Genomic DNA, 15992 nt, shown 5'->3' with positions numbered 1-15992 from the left:
CTGGGTTGTGAAGATACCCTGGAGAAGGAATTGGCAACCCACTCCAGTATTCTTGCCTGGAAAATCCCTTATTTTTAATCAAGTATAATTGGCATATAATATCATATTCATTTCAGGTATAGAATAGTGAATCAACATTTGTACATATTACAAATTGATCACCAAATTAAATGTAATAACCATTTGTAAAAAAAGTTATTCTAATATTATTGACTGTAAAATTATTGACTGTGCTAATATTATTGCCTAATATTATCGACTGTACTACACTTTTCATTCCATTAACTACCTATTTTACAACTGAAAGTCTGTGCCCCTTAATCTTGACCAGTTTTTCTCACCCTTCCTCTCTCTCTGTCTACTACCAGTTTGTTTTCTGTAGCAGTTTTGTTTTGTTTGTTCATTTGTTTGGTTTTTCACATTTCGCATCTAAAATCACACAGTATTTTCTCTCCATCTCTCTCTCTCTCTCTCTCTCTCTCTCTCTCTATATATATATATATATATATATGCATGTATATATCTATATCTATATCTATACATATATATATATGCATGAAAGTGTTACTTGTTCAATCTTGTCCAACTCTTTGTGACCCCATGGACTGTAGCCTGCCAGGCTTCTCTGTCCATGGGATTTTCCAGGAAGAATACTGGAGTGGGTTGCCATTTCCTTCTCCAGCAGATCTTTCCAACCCAGGGAGTAAACCCAGGACTCCTGCATTGGTATGCAAATTCTTTACTGCTGAGCTGCCACTGATCTATATGTCTGTTAAACCCTGTGCCTTTAATAACAGCAGCTCTGAATATTAATTTATTGTAAGCTCATAGGTAACTGATATTAACAGTAAAATGTTTGTACTCTAAAAACTCGTTTTATTCTTCCTCATGAATTCTTTTTCTTTAATTGTGCCTGATGATAAAAATTTATAATTTAAATATTCAAAGAACATTAAAATAATTACATTGTTATTTTTCATATCAAACAGATTTTGAATGTTATGAATGCCAGAAATGTGTAGTGTCACTAATAATACTCCATTGAAAAGATGAAGTCACAGAAAATATAGCCCTTAAAATTCTAAACTTAAGTGGATTCTAACCTGGTTAAATTATTTCAAGTAAAACTTCCCTTTTAAATGCCCTAAATATTAAGCACTTCCCTTGTTTTTATTACTTTCTCAAACTTTAATAAATAATAAATTTACTAAAATACTGCTTGGTAGGTAATGACTTCTAATACTGATTCTAGCAATAATCAGCTATATGATCCTGAATGAATCATTTATCTTCTTCAGATCCAGTGTATTCATCTACACAGTAAAACCCTTTAGTAATGTCTTAGTTTCCTGGGACTGCTGCAACAAAGTATGACAAATAGAGTGATTTTATGCAACAACCATTTATTCTCTCACAGATCTGGAAACTGGAAGTCCAAAATCAGAGAATCAATAGGGTTGATTCCTTCTGGGTGCTCTGAAGAAACTGTTCAATGCCTCTCTCCCACCTTCTGGTGGTTGCGGGTGTCCTTGGCATTTTTTGACTGGTAGACACTCCTCTCTCATCTCTGCCTCAGTCTTCATGTGGAGTTCTCCCAGTATGTCTCTCTCTGTCTCTTTGGCTCTCTCTCTCTTTTTTTTTGTAATGACTCAAGTCATTGAATCATTGAATTAGGAACTCTCCTGACCTAATTGCATCTGCAAAACCCTATTTCTAAAGAAGTTCATATTCTGAGTTTCTGGGGGACATAACTTTTGAGGACATAACATAACTAACTATTCAATCTGGGCTTCCCAGGTGGCACTAGTGGTAAAGAATCTGCTGCCAATGCAAGAGATGTGAATTCGATCCCTGGGTCAGGAAGATTCCCTGGAGTAGGAAATGACTCCCCACTTCAATATTCTTGCCTGGAAAATTCCATGGACAGAGGAGCCTGGTAGGCTACAGTCCATGAGGTCACAAAGAGTTGGATACAACTGAGCACACACACTACTCAACCCAGTACAGACAAGATGATTTATAAGATCTCTTGGCTACAACATTTTAAGAGATGATGGTTTTAGAGGTTGGTCAGTAAGACTGGCCTTAAGATTTAAGATTATTTTATTATTTTTTAGGAAATTTTAGTTTATATTCAGATATCTTGGGAAAAAAGTGATAACTTCTTAAGCGGATATTTACTGCTGCTTGAGACATTTTAAACTTCAAATATGATATTTTCTAAAAGATAATGATATAATAAATTGTTATTATTTAACTATATTTTCCCCTTTTCTCTTTCTAATACATTAGAGGCATTAGTTTCATAGGACTAGAATAGTTATATTACTGACAGTATTGAGACAATTTTAGTACTTGGCATGGAGAAGGCAATGGCACCCCACTCCAGTACTCTTGCCTGGAAAATCCCGTGGACGTAGGAGCCTGGTAGGCCTCAGCCCATGGGGTTTCTAAGAGTCGGACACAACTGAGCGACTTCACTTTCACTTTTCACTTTCATGCATTGGAGCAGGAAATGGCAGCCCACTCCAGTGTTCTTGCCTGGAGAATCCCAGGGATGGGGGAGCCTGGTGGGCTGCCGTCTCTGGGGTCACAGAGTCAGACTCGATTGAAGTGACTAGGAGCAGTAGCAGTACTTGACAATTTTTCCCACTCACATAACTGTGAACACTTTTTGTCACCTATGAACCACTCTTACTGCTGGCTGATTTGTTCAGTGAAGTAATCTGTGAAGTTGTTCTGCTGGAGCTGTTCTAGAAGGTAATTTAAACATATTCCTATCTTTATGCTTGAATTCACTGCACTCACCAGACAGTATTACAAATACAAAAAGTAGTGATTTAACAGTGAAATGAGAGTAGAGAAATAAAGCATTTTGCAATGAATTTATCTTATTTCCTTTCTTCCTTTTCTCCTTCCTTCCTTCCATTTTTCCTCCCTTCTTTCTGTGTTTCTCTCTTCATTGCTCTATCACATTCAGACAACTACCAATGTCATTGTCAGTACACAAATCCAGGATTTTTTTTAAATACATATTTTTGATTAACATTATAAACTGTTTTCTCACAATTGCTGAGTCTTTTTTCCGTTGATAAAACTAAAATATTAGCAGTTAGTATGTGTGTTTACTTGGATTATGATACAATTTTTCTAAGTTTTTTGAAATGCAATTATGTTATTTTTATAATTAAAACAATAGCACCTTAAGGATTATATGATAAATTTTGAAGATGGCTTGAGGTTGATTAATGACTAACACACAAACACACAGGCAATAAGGAATGCTCAAATGATTCTTTTAATAGATACAAAACTTTATCCTATAATAAAATGATAATGCTTGAAATCACCATTTTTATAGGAGAGAAATCAATATCACCTTTATTGAACAAAATTATTTGTATGTCTATGGACAGGAATCATTTGCACTTAAATCAGCTCTCCACGGAGAAGGCAATGGCACCCCACTCCAGTACTCCTGCCTGGAAAATCCCATGGATGGAGGAGTCTGGTAGGCTGCAGTCCATGGGGTCGCTTGCTATGAGTCAGATACAACTGAGCGACTTAACTTTCACTTTTCACTTTCATGCACTGGAGAAGAAAATGGCAACCCACTCCAGTGTTCTTGCCTGGAGAATCCCAGGGACAGGGGAGTCTGGTGGGCTGCCGTCCATGGGGTCGCACAGAGTCGGACACAGATGAAGTGACTTAGCAGCAGTAGCAGCTCTCCAGATGTTAACTTGTGAAAGTGAAAGTGTTAGTCACTCAGTCATGTCCAATTCTTTGCGGCTCCATGGACTATAGGCCACCAGGCTCCTCTGTCCATGGGATTCTCCAGTTAAGAATACTGGAGTGGGTGATCATTTCCTTCTCCAGGGGATCTTCCCAACCCAGGGAACGAATAGGTCTACTGCATAAGTCTACTGCATTGGAGGCAGATTCTTTACCATCTGAGCCACCAGAGAAGTTCAGGAAAGTTAACTTGGGTCTCTATAAAGTGGAAAAACAGCCCAGCCAAACGTAAAGGCACAGAACCCTATAGAATCAGATAACCCAGAAGGCTTCTCTAGGAATGCCCTCCATTTGATTGAAGGACCTCTCAGTGGGCTGTTTATTCAAAGTCATTCACAATTTTTACTAGCAATGATTGCAAGGCTCTCTATCCTGGCCCCATGTCTCCATCTTCCCCATTGGGTAGGTCCTTATTTTCTGTATTCCAGATGTCCTACCTTGAGTTTGACTCCCAAATGGTTCTTGCTCCCCATGATCTCAGGATCTCAAATTCAGTTTCCCTTTTTTCTTGGCACTTCCTTTCCTTTACTACTACTACTACTTATTTTTATATAACCTTTTCCTGTAGATCTGTTTAAAAGACCACTTCCTCATGGAAATCTATGACACTGTGGTTCACTTAGGTCTTTTTGTTATATTCTTATGATAGCCAAGACAGCCCCTTATTAGCACTAATTGCTACTAACTTATATACCACCCATTAGTCTGAAAATTATGGATGAGCAAGGACTGTCTCTTTTTATCCTGAATCTATATCTAGGCATATAGATGGCACTCAATATGCATTTATTTCATGAACTTTGTACAAGAAAGATTTATATTATATATAATATTTTTCATCTTTAAAGATTTGTATTTCTTCATTGTTTCCCCAGCATTGTTTTAGCATTTTCAAAATTAATAATGATAAAGAATGATCTTTTGTCCACCTGATTATATCATCAGTAGTAACCATGTACTGTGGTTTATTTTGAGGAAATGGCAGCCCACTCCATTGTGCTTTGCCATGGGGTACAAAGAGTCAGATACGACTGAGCAACTTTTAGTTTTCACTTATACATTCATTTATTGCTATGTGCAGTATAAATCTAACTAGCTTAATTTATAACGTTTGGAAGAAAGAATGATTAATTCTGCACCAGTGTGTCACAGAAGTGTCATGTAAGTGACATGAATGTTTCAAGCACAAGAGCATGTATGGCAGACCATGCCACATGAAGGGAGAGCGAGGACAGGAAAAAAACATGGAGGTACAAAGTGTTGGGGAAGATGAAAGAAACAGTTTAGTGGCATTGCAACATAATGTGTGTTTAAGGTAGAGGCCAGTAGAAGGTAGAAATCCAGTCTGTTAAATGTAGGATAGCAAGTTCCAACTTTTTTCCCTGCAAGGTCACCTGTTGGAATCTGGTTTTTTACATACCTTTTCATCTAAAAAGATGTAAAAAAAAAAAAAAAAAAAGGACAGTGTAAGCTTTCCTAATATATGGGGTTGACACTGGTGTGCTTCCTTAGTCTGTATGCTGGTCAAACATCCGATACAAGGCACTTAACATCAGGAGCTCTGAGAGAAGAGTGGGGGTTCCATGGCACAGAGGGGTGGGCAATGGTGCTTTCAATGTATGGCTGAGGATAGAGTTCCTGATGAAGTGGTTTTATAGTTATTATTACTGAGTTTTAACTAAACTAGCACTTCACAAATGAATAAAGTTCTTTTAAGAGGTTTGCTAAGTCACTTGAGTCATGTCCGATTCTGTGCGACCCCAGAGACAGCAGCCCACCAGGCTCCCCTGTCCCTGGGACTCTCCAGGCAAGAACACTGGAGTGGGTTGCCATTTCCTTCTCCAATGCATGAAAGTGAAAAGGGAAAGGGAAGTCGCTTGGTCGTGTCTGACTCTTAGCAACTCCATGGACTGCAGCCTACCAGGCTCCTCCGCCCAGGGCATTTTCCAGGCAAGAATACTGGAGTGGGATGCCATTGCCTTCTCCGTTAAGAGGTTTAGGTTGAAGCAAAATGATACATAAACACAAATGGGGTTAAAAAAAAAAAAAAAAAAAAGAGCAGCGCTGACATGCTTATACTCTTAGGTGTTGTGCTCTTCAGCTGCACTACAAGGTTAAAAACAGAGATGAGCTAATCAGATCTGACAAGAAAGCAGCAAGCTATTGATGTGATTAAGAAGACTATATGAAATATGGATTTCCATATGCTGTCTTTAATGATGAACTTTGCCCTGCTGAAAATGAATCTTGAGATACAAGCTAATAATAGTATGTGGCCTTCAACATTTGCATGGCAATTTTAAACAAAGCATCTGTAATATGACAAGACATTTATTTTCTGAAAATATTTAAAGTTTTTCAATATTGAACTTACTGTTTCACAAAATGCACTATTTAATAGTGTTTACATTTTTTTTCGAGGTTTCTTATTAGTAAAGTAGCAGTGAATGTTTCAAATGTTTAAATAACAACATACACACATATTAGGGAACAATGCTCAAAAATGTCTTTGCTATAATAGATAAGTATGATTTTTAGAGAGTCAAGCGTTGTTTGGTAAATGGACCAACAGGAGGCATAGAAAGGGAAGGAATCTCACTGGAGTATTTTTCCTTAAGTGCTTGAAAGCACTTTCTATCTTTTGGTCTATTTATGTAGCAGTATATCTGGCTAAGAAATTCATAAAAAAGTCTTTTTTCACTGAAAATAAACTTAATAAACAGGTGAAATAGAAAAAAATATGAACCACATATTTTGTATGCAGGCTTTTATTTATTGGGGGCAAATTGATTTAGTCACATGTAGTAGGTGGAGAAGGCAATGGCACCCCACTCTAGTTCTCTTGCCTGGAAATCCCATGGATGGTGAAGCTTGGTAGGCTGCAGTCCATGGGTTCGCTAAGAATCGGACGCGACTGAGCGACTTCACTTTCACTTTTCACTTTCATGCATTGGAGAAGGAAATGGCACCCCACTCCAGTACTCTTGCCTGGAAAATCCTATGGACGTAGGAGCCTGGTAGGCTGCAGTCCATGGGGTAGCTAGAGTCGGACACGACTGAGCGACTTCACTTTCTCTTTTCACTTTCATGCATTGGAGAAGGAAATGGCAACCCACTCCAGTGTTCTTGCCTGGAGAATGCCAGGGACAGGGGAGCCTGGTGGGCTTCCGTCTATGGGGTTTCACAGAGTCTGACATGACTGAAGTGACTTAGCAGCAGCAGCAGTAGGTAGTTGAATATTTGCTGCTGTTTTCTCAGACTGTTTCAGTGACTCAGGTTTTCACTGCTGATATATCCATCTTAGAGGAATGTATATAGCCTTTCCAAGTTTAAAAAGTCTACTTTTTTTTTTAAAGTCACTCAGTCATGTCCAACTCTTTGCAACCCCATGGACTATACAGTCCATACAGTCCATGGAATTCTCCAGGCCAGAATACTGGAGTGGGTAGCCTTTCCCTTCTCCAGGGGATCCTCCCAACCCAGGGATTGAATACATGTCTCCCACATTGCAGGCAGATTCTTTACCAGCTGAGCCACAAGGAAAGCCCAAGTGTACTGTAGTCAGCAGCCCATCCCTTCTCCAGCCAATCTTCCTGACCCAGGAATCAAACCGGGGTCTCCTGCCTTGCATGCAGATTCTTTACCAACTGAGCTATGAGGGAAGCCAAGAAAGTCTACTAGCACAAAATAAGTCTACTAGTACATGGGGAAATATGAATTTAAAATGTATTGGGGCGCGCGCCCGGGGCGGCGCCGCGCGGCGGCGGGCCGTTGAGGCGCGCGCCGGCCCGAGTGGACGCCTCGGCGGCCGCCATGCAACTGACGGTGAAGGCACTCCAGGGCCGCGAGTGCAGCCTTCAGGTGTCGGAGGACGAGCTGGTGTCCACGCTGAAACATCTGGTCTCCGAGAAGCTGAACATCCCGGTCCGCCAGCAGCGGCTGCTGTTCAAGGGCAAGGCCCTGGCAGATGGGAAAAGACTCTCCGATTACAGCATCGGGCCGAATTCCAAGCTCAACCTAGTGGTCAAACCTCTGGAGAAGGTGTTGCTGGAAGAAAGCACCGCGCGGAAAACGGCCGAGGCCCCGGCCCCACAGCCCGCCGCCTGGACGCTCATTTCCAGAGTTCTGGCCCAGCACTTCAGCGCCGCCGATGCCAGCAGAGTCCTGGATCAACTCCAGAGGGATTATGAGCGGTCCCTGAGCCGCCTGACGCTGGATGACATTGAACGCTTGGCTGGCCGCTTCCTGCACCCCGAAGCGACTGAAGCTATGGAGAAGGGGTTCTCCATGAAGGTCTGCTTCATCCCAGGCCTCTACCTCAGGATCAAAAGATGGCTGCCTGCAGCTTCCACCAAACCCCTCGGTCACAGCCAGCATGGAGCACCTTCCCGTCCTCTAGCATAGCTTCCTCCTCAGCTGCCCCAACAAATAAACGTTGTCCCTTTTGGATGCTCAAAAAAAAAAAATAAATAAATAAATAAAATAAAATGTATTGGAAGAGATACACTCAGTCATGCCAGACTATTTGAGACTCCATGGACTGCAGCACACCAGGCTCCTCTGTCCATGGGATTTTCCAGGCAAGAATACTGGAGTGGGTAGCCATTCTCTCCAGGGGATCTTCCTGACCCAGGGCTAGAACTTGGGTCTCCTGCACTGCAGGCAGATTCTTTACTGACTAAGTTATGAGGGAAGCCCTTTGGAAGAGATAGTCCTATTCAAGTAAACAGTTGCTAATAAAAGAATGAATTAGCTCCTTAAAAAAAGGGATCATTCATCTAAATACTATCAAGATGAGACAAATTCTAAATTAGAGAAGATACAATTTATGATGTAAAAACTAAAGATTATCATGTTTGTTTGTTTTTTTTTAGCTAGTTTACTATCGCATTTCTTCACAGCCTTCATTCATACCACTCTCAGTCCAATTTAACTGGAAAAAAAAAATCTGTTCAGATTTCTACAAACCTGGCCACATTGCATTTACTGTATCTATTACTATGCATATTTTATCTCATTTACAAGAAAGTAAGTATGCTTGAGAGTAACGGTCACATATGCTTTCTTATTTTTAGCTTCCAGGTAGGCTAAGATTTTATACCATAAGTACTTTAGGTACTTTGAATTAGAAATGGAGTGGCTTATTACTAAAATATTGTTATCTCTACAGTAGAAATCAAGTTTCAGAAGTATTATGAGCTATTAAAACTATTATTTATATTTATGCTACTGTGAACTCTATACATCTTTGTTTAAGAGAACCTGAAACATAATTCATCTTTATACTCATATCTATGTTTCTAAGCACATATATATGTTACAAGTATAGAAAATATGTATATTTCATGGGCCTCCTTGCTGGCTCAGACAGAAAGAATCTGTCTGCAATGCATGATATCTGTGTTCAATCCCTGGGTCAGGAAGATTCCATGGAGAAGGGAATGCTACCCTCTCCAGTATTCTTGCCCAGAAAATTCCATGGACAGTCCATGGGGTCACAAAGAATCAGCCACAACTGAGTAGCTAAACACACATATACATACTATATATATATATATATATATATTCAAAAAAAAAATATATATATATATTCAGAAAATGAAGATCATGGCATCCGGTCCCATCATTTCATGGGAAATAGATGGGGAAACAGTGGAAACAGCGTCAGACTTTATTTTTCTGGGCTCCAAAATCACTGCAGATGGTGACTGCAGCCATGAAATTAAAAGATGCTTACTCCTTGGAAGGAAAGTTATGACCAACCTAGATAGCATATTCTAAAGCAGAGACATTACTTTGCCAACAAAGGTTCGTCTAGTCAAGGCTTTGGTTTTTCCTGTGGTCATGTATGGATGTGAGAGTTGGACTGTGAAGAAGGCTGAGTGCCAGAGAATTGATGCTTTTAAACTGTGGTGTTGGAGAAGACTCTTGAGAGTCCCTTGGACTGCAAGGAGATCCAACCAGTCCATTCTGAAGGAGATCAGCCCTGGGATTTCTTTGGAAGGAATGATGCTAAAGCTGAAAGTCCAGTACTTTGGCCACCTCATGGGAAGAGTTGACTCATTGGAAAAGACTCTGATGCTGGGAGGGATCGGGGGCAGGAGGAGAAGGGGACGACAGAGGATGAGATGGCTGGAAGGCATCACTGACTCGATGGATGTGAGTCTGGGTGAACTCTGGGAGTTGGTGATGGACAGGGAGGCCTGGTGTGCTGTGATTCATGGGGTCGCAAAAAGTTGGACATAACTGAGTGACTAAACTGAACTGATATATATATAAAACATATGTATATATACACATATGTATACACACACATATATATGTATACACACACACACGTGCGCGCACACACACACACACACACTTCTACATATCTCCAAAGGACAAGAATTGGAATTCTTGTTCACCACATTCACCACTACAGGAGAGTGATCAAACTATTAAATCAAACAGTGTAACAGCATATATACTTTCAAAAACTTTGCATAGTGTTCTTTTGTTGAGTGTAGACAAAGTTAATTTGAAAAAACAATTGAAAAGGAAAAAGTGTATTGAAGTAGCTAGATATTCTGGATATTGAAAACTCATACTGAGATATAGTCATGTCAATGAAATAAGTAATTGCAAGAGTACATTTTTTGACAGCATAAATTCTATTTACCCATACCTCTGAATGAATTGTTTGATATTTATTACAGAAAAGACATTTCATTTTGTTAGTATGGATACTCAAAATGCAGATGTTTAAACTAGCATCTTCTTTTTGAATTAGAAAGAAAATGTGGAATATAGTGTTTCTTCTTTATGGAATGCTGTTACCCTACTCTATCTCTGTCAATAAAATTCAGAAAGAGAACAATAATTTCTGCTTGGAACACAAAGAATTTTCAGTTTAAATGCTGTTTTTTTTTTTTAAACTTTACAATATTGTATTAGTTTTGCCAAATATTTTAATTTAAATGATTTGTTATTTGTGTAAATGAATTGGTTAAGTAGAAAGATTTGTGATGGCAGTACTTTATTTTCCCACCTAAGAAACAGTTTCTTGTATAATTACATTATTTAGAACATATATGCAAACAAACAAAAAGCCTCTAAAATACAAGTTAGTATCTTCCCTGGGTCTTTAAGTAAATCCATGTATTAATGGAAGTGGTGCTATTAATCGACATGCTTTGAGAAGAAAAGGATTATTCAGAGCATGAAGTACAGAAAAATTTCAACTACTTACATTTATCATCACTTCAGTCAACTCCACTATTTCTATTGATGCACTGGAAGTCAGGCTTTGGAGAACCTCTCAATAGTTCTTAATAATTTTCTAGAATATTAACTCTAAATTTGACAGACAGTTCTATTGTACGAATTTATATCTTAACACTTAATATATTCCACTAATTCTTTTGATTAGCATACAAGTAAATGATGCATTAATTTTCCCCTAAGAGCAAGTTTCAACTCTTTATTCTAGGGATAAAGTACTTGTCCAGACTTATAAGAGGTCTAATGACCTATAAGACTTCATTTAAATTTTAAAACAATCACTGTATTGCTTAATGTCCAGGAATCTTCTAAATAAATTTGACATTGTCAAGTTGCAGAATCTTCACTGCCAGCATACTGTGGGGTTTGCAGTTTTTCCTATTTGAAAATACTACCAAAACATATTAAAGGATACTAATACAGAACTGATTTGAGAGTTGTGATTGGGAAAGAAACTGGAGGACCTGTTATTACATGGTGAATGTGCAGTGCACAAAAATGTCTAAATCATTTGATATTCCAGTTAATAAATATTACTGAGACAGACATATTTGTAGGTATTAAGGATTGGGGGTGAAGAGGTAAATAAAGTCTCTTCTTTAATGGAGCATTTGTTCTTGTGAGGGGAGACATCAATTTAAAAGTAAATAAATAGTTGTACATTTCCTTGAATATAATAATATAATGTGAATTTTAGAAGGGAAACTGGACTTTTATCAGATAATTAACTTTTACTTTTCCCCTCTTGGCTACCTAAACCTGATAAAGTGACCTAAAAGAAAGAAGATGTAAAAATATGTTTTAAAATAAGTAATGTCCTTTAAAGTTAACATAATCTTAAATAACTTTAAGAATTGCCAAATGCATAATTTTGTCAAAAGTAGGAGAACTAAAGTATAGACTAGTCCAGGAAAGAAAACTGAAAAATCATGCTTTGTTTAGTGCAGTTATAAAATCTTTTGAACTTACATTACACATCCAGTAACAATGTGGGTACAAATAGATGAAACTACATACACTTGATATACAGATTGTTTAGAGGCAATTTATTTTAGTCAGAGCAAATTTGATAAATTCTTACCATTTTTTTTCAGATAATCATCTTATATCTCCATTTCCATTTTCTAAAGCCTATCTTGAATGCATATCTAATAATTTCAAAAATCCCACTATTTATAGACGTAACTTCTGGCTTTGTGCCTTGGAGATACTCATATACTACAGAGAGAGGTTGTTTGCATGTTTGCTTGTTTGTTCGTTTTGTTCTATTGTGCCTCTGTGGTGCTGGCTAGGAAATAGGGAATTGTTGGTATGAATATTTACATTGTTATTGTTATGCAAAACCTTAAAATTCTGAACCACTCATGTTTACCAAGACCTAGAAATCAAACCTGGTCTTACAACTTTGTTTCTCTATTTTTCTTTTTTCTATATACAGTAAAATTCTAGGAGTTATGTTAGATGATTTTCTGATGTTAGAAGTTTAAGTAGAGAAAAAATACTATTCAAAGGCTAAATTGATAAGGAAAATGCTGTAAAACTCATTCAGTTTAATCCAGGTTTGCACAAAATGATGAAATGACTCTCATGAAGTTATAAAACACCTTGATGTTCAGCAGTTCAGGCAGTTTAAGTGTCCTGAGGCCACTAAAGGTGTAGTTGGTTGAGATACACATTACTTGGGACAAACAATAAGAAGTGCGGTAGCAGGTCAACATTGAAATCTCAGTGATTTAGCACATGCTCGCATGCTTAGTCACTTAGTTATGTCTGACTCTTTGTGTGCCCATGGATTGTAACCCACAAGGCTCCTCTGTACCTGTGGTTTTTCAGGCAAGAATACTGGAGTGGGTTGCTATTTCCTCCCCAAGGGATCTCCCAACCCTGGGATTCAACCATGTCTTCTGTGGCTCTGTCATTGCAGGCGAATTCTTTACCGACTGAGCCAATAGGGAAGCCCAAGTCAAGTCTAAAGCACTTATTTCTGATTAGAAGATGCTTCTTTAAAGATTCAATTTCCTTCCACTTTCTAGCTCCACTTTCCTTAAGGACCTTGGAGTCTTCTGTGTCTGTCTATGCCCAGGGACTGCACAAGGATTCCAAGAGCAAAAGTGGCACAGATCACTTTCATTCATCCATTCAGTTGCCAAACATCACCCTTCTGCAAGGAAGGCTGGGAAATGCCCTGGAAGTGAAACCAAAATCTGTATCATAGTGAAGGAAACTTAAGTATTCCAGTGCCCAGGAGCCATGAAAATGAAATCCTGTTGTCCAAAATACCTAGTAAATTTAGTAATTTAGAGCTATTGAGTAAAATGTATGAAAATAATGGTTACACAACCTGGAAGACAGCTATGTGCATTTATAATTGTTTTTATGAATGCTTTCCCTGATAGCTCAGCTGGCAAAGAATCCACCTGCAATGCAGGACACTCTGGTTTGATTTCCAGGTTGGGAAGATCCCCTGGAGAAGATAAACGCTACCCACTCCAGTATTCTCGGGCTTCCCTGGTGGCTCAGTAGGTAAGGAATCTGCCTGCAATGCAGAGACCTGGGTTTTACATCCCTGGTTTGGGAAGATCCCCTGGAGGAGGGCATGGCAACCCACTCCAGTAGTCTTGCCTGGAGAATCCCCGTGGACTGTTGAGCTATAGTCCATGGGGTCGCAAAGAGTTGGACATAACTGAGCGACTAAGCATAGCACAGCACATATTGTGAACATGAAGGATAGATAAACTGTTTGGAATAGCTTGAATTACTTAAATATGAATACACTTTTGTCTTTGCTCCTGTCAACCTCTAACAGGATGCTCTTTCTAAGTTACTTTTTTAAAGGCAACACCTTAATAAAGTGAAGCATAGGAGATAAAGTTCCAAGAGGTAAAGAAGACATTCTGAGAAGTTAGGCCAAAGAATAGGGTCCAAAGAATAAGTTACCAAATAAACAAACAATAAATTTGTTTTAGCAACTGGCTTGCCTAATACCTGTATGTACAGGATTTCTTCACATTCATCTTTCTGTTATTTTATCATTTTCTTTTACAGGAGAAAAATAGAGACTTACTTTGTTCTCATGACTGGAAACTTAAGGGGAAAAAAGGCCTATTTGCTCATCCTGGGGACACAGATAATGTTATAAAGGCTCAATTTCTCTATCCATCTCAGAAACGTTGTTTCCCTGTTGGCAGGGTGGCTAGTAGCAGTTACCACTAACCTGTGGGGAGGGTGTGTGCTTCCGTCATTTCTACCTCAGCTGAATGCTGTAGAAGAACATACATTTGAGAACCTTCCACATCCTCCCATTCTACTGTGTCATTTTTATAAGAACATGAGTCACATCTGTGGATTTTGTTAAGTGCTGGGAGTCCTGGAATCAGTCCTTGGTAAATACCTGGTTTTCAAAGAGACCACTATACTCTTTCCTGAATTTCTCTTTTTTCCCATTATACCCTCAGAATCATAATGTTACCCTAGATTAACTTTACATAAAGACATCATTAAAGTTTCTAATGGCATTAATTTAAACTTTAGTCACCCTAGAGTGTATAGGATGTTTAAAAATCTTTGTCTCACAATGAGATTGCATAACTTGCCCAAAATCACACAGGAATAAATTGGTGTGTGTGTGTGTGTGTTTCCTATGCCAGTCTGTTTTCTTTTTTGAGATATACAAGTCACAGATACATAACAGTTGATTTTGAGAGAGTTAATTGTTGGCTACAAACTGTTTTTATTTTGGATTCCTTTTTTTTTTTTTTTACAATTTGGTTTTAATATGTAAATGATATTTGATATAATCTACCAGATGGATACCAAATAGGCATAATTTTATAATTCAGAAAAGAGCAAATGCAGGGTATAATCATGGATATCATTGAAGCAGATTTAACTTAATTCTTTCTGATAAAATTTCTACAGTGAAGCTGTGAATGAATCACTCAGCTCTGGATAACTGCTGTAGATCTGGAGTCACCTTTCATCCCTGTGGTAATCTGTTTCTATGACATCCTGCAGCTTAAAAACAAACAACTAAATACATAATAAATAAATAAATGATGGCTTTTTACCTAAGATAATGGATGTAAAATATTTTCAAGTCTATGAATGAATGAGAAATGAAGCTAATTAATTAAAACTCTCGGGAATTATTTTGACGAAGTCTGTGATTAAACACACGCCTTTATGGTTGAACAATTAAGTAAATTTGGCCTCAGGTATCTTTGCTCATTCTCAAGGGAATAAGTGAGGAAATTCTAGTGTAGAGTTATACTTTATTAGAGATTTATCTATTTTAATTAATTCAGCTTTTGGTTGTAAAACTCCAATGGAATAGCTGATGCAAATGATATATTATGTTAATATATAAACCTCCCATGTGTTATCTTCAATTTCAACAAAAATGGAAACATAACCTGTCTGACTGCTTTGTACAAGTGAATGCAAAATAGTAAAAATGAAGTGAAGTATAATAGCTTATATCATCAAGAACATTTACTTATGCTTGATGAATGTTAAATAAAATATTATTAAACATCCATAGGCAGACACAGAAAAGATTTTCAGAGTAAAATTTACGTGCAACAGTATTAGTAAAGAATAATTATGCAGTTGGAAGGACACTTCTTTTCTTAATGCATCTTCCTTTTTGAGAGAATGTTTTGGTAGAAGTAAAGTATTTTAGAATGCATAAATCATAAACTGTTTTGGAGAATAACTTGATCATGGATAATAAATGCATTGGCATTTACAAGATAATTCTTCCTATGAGTTCTATTACTAATGACATGTTGAAAAATTGTGTACAAGAAGTAAGTGAAATGGAGGTACATGAGGCACATTTCAGTAAGGCATCCTAATACGGATAAATAATTGAAGAATGTCTGGTTTACTTGCAAATTAGTTTATCGTTCAAAAAATGGAATTTGAAGCAAATAATA

The 15992-nt window shown here is 37.9% G+C and overlaps 1 protein-coding gene and 1 pseudogene across 6 annotated transcripts in view; both read left to right on the top strand.

The window, feature by feature from the left end:
* ERBB4 (erb-b2 receptor tyrosine kinase 4) overlaps positions 1-15992 on the top strand; it is a 1290018-nt gene that overhangs the window by 659013 nt on the left and 615013 nt on the right. The gene's annotated exons all lie outside the window — the stretch shown is intronic.
* Positions 7573-8294, top strand: LOC785214 (ubiquitin-like protein 4A; annotated as a pseudogene).

This window comes from Bos taurus, chromosome 2 (assembly GCF_002263795.3).
Source record: "Bos taurus isolate L1 Dominette 01449 registration number 42190680 breed Hereford chromosome 2, ARS-UCD2.0, whole genome shotgun sequence".
NCBI classification, from domain to species: Eukaryota; Metazoa; Chordata; class Mammalia; order Artiodactyla; family Bovidae; genus Bos; species Bos taurus.
This window is presented reverse-complemented; position numbering and strand designations above follow the sequence as displayed.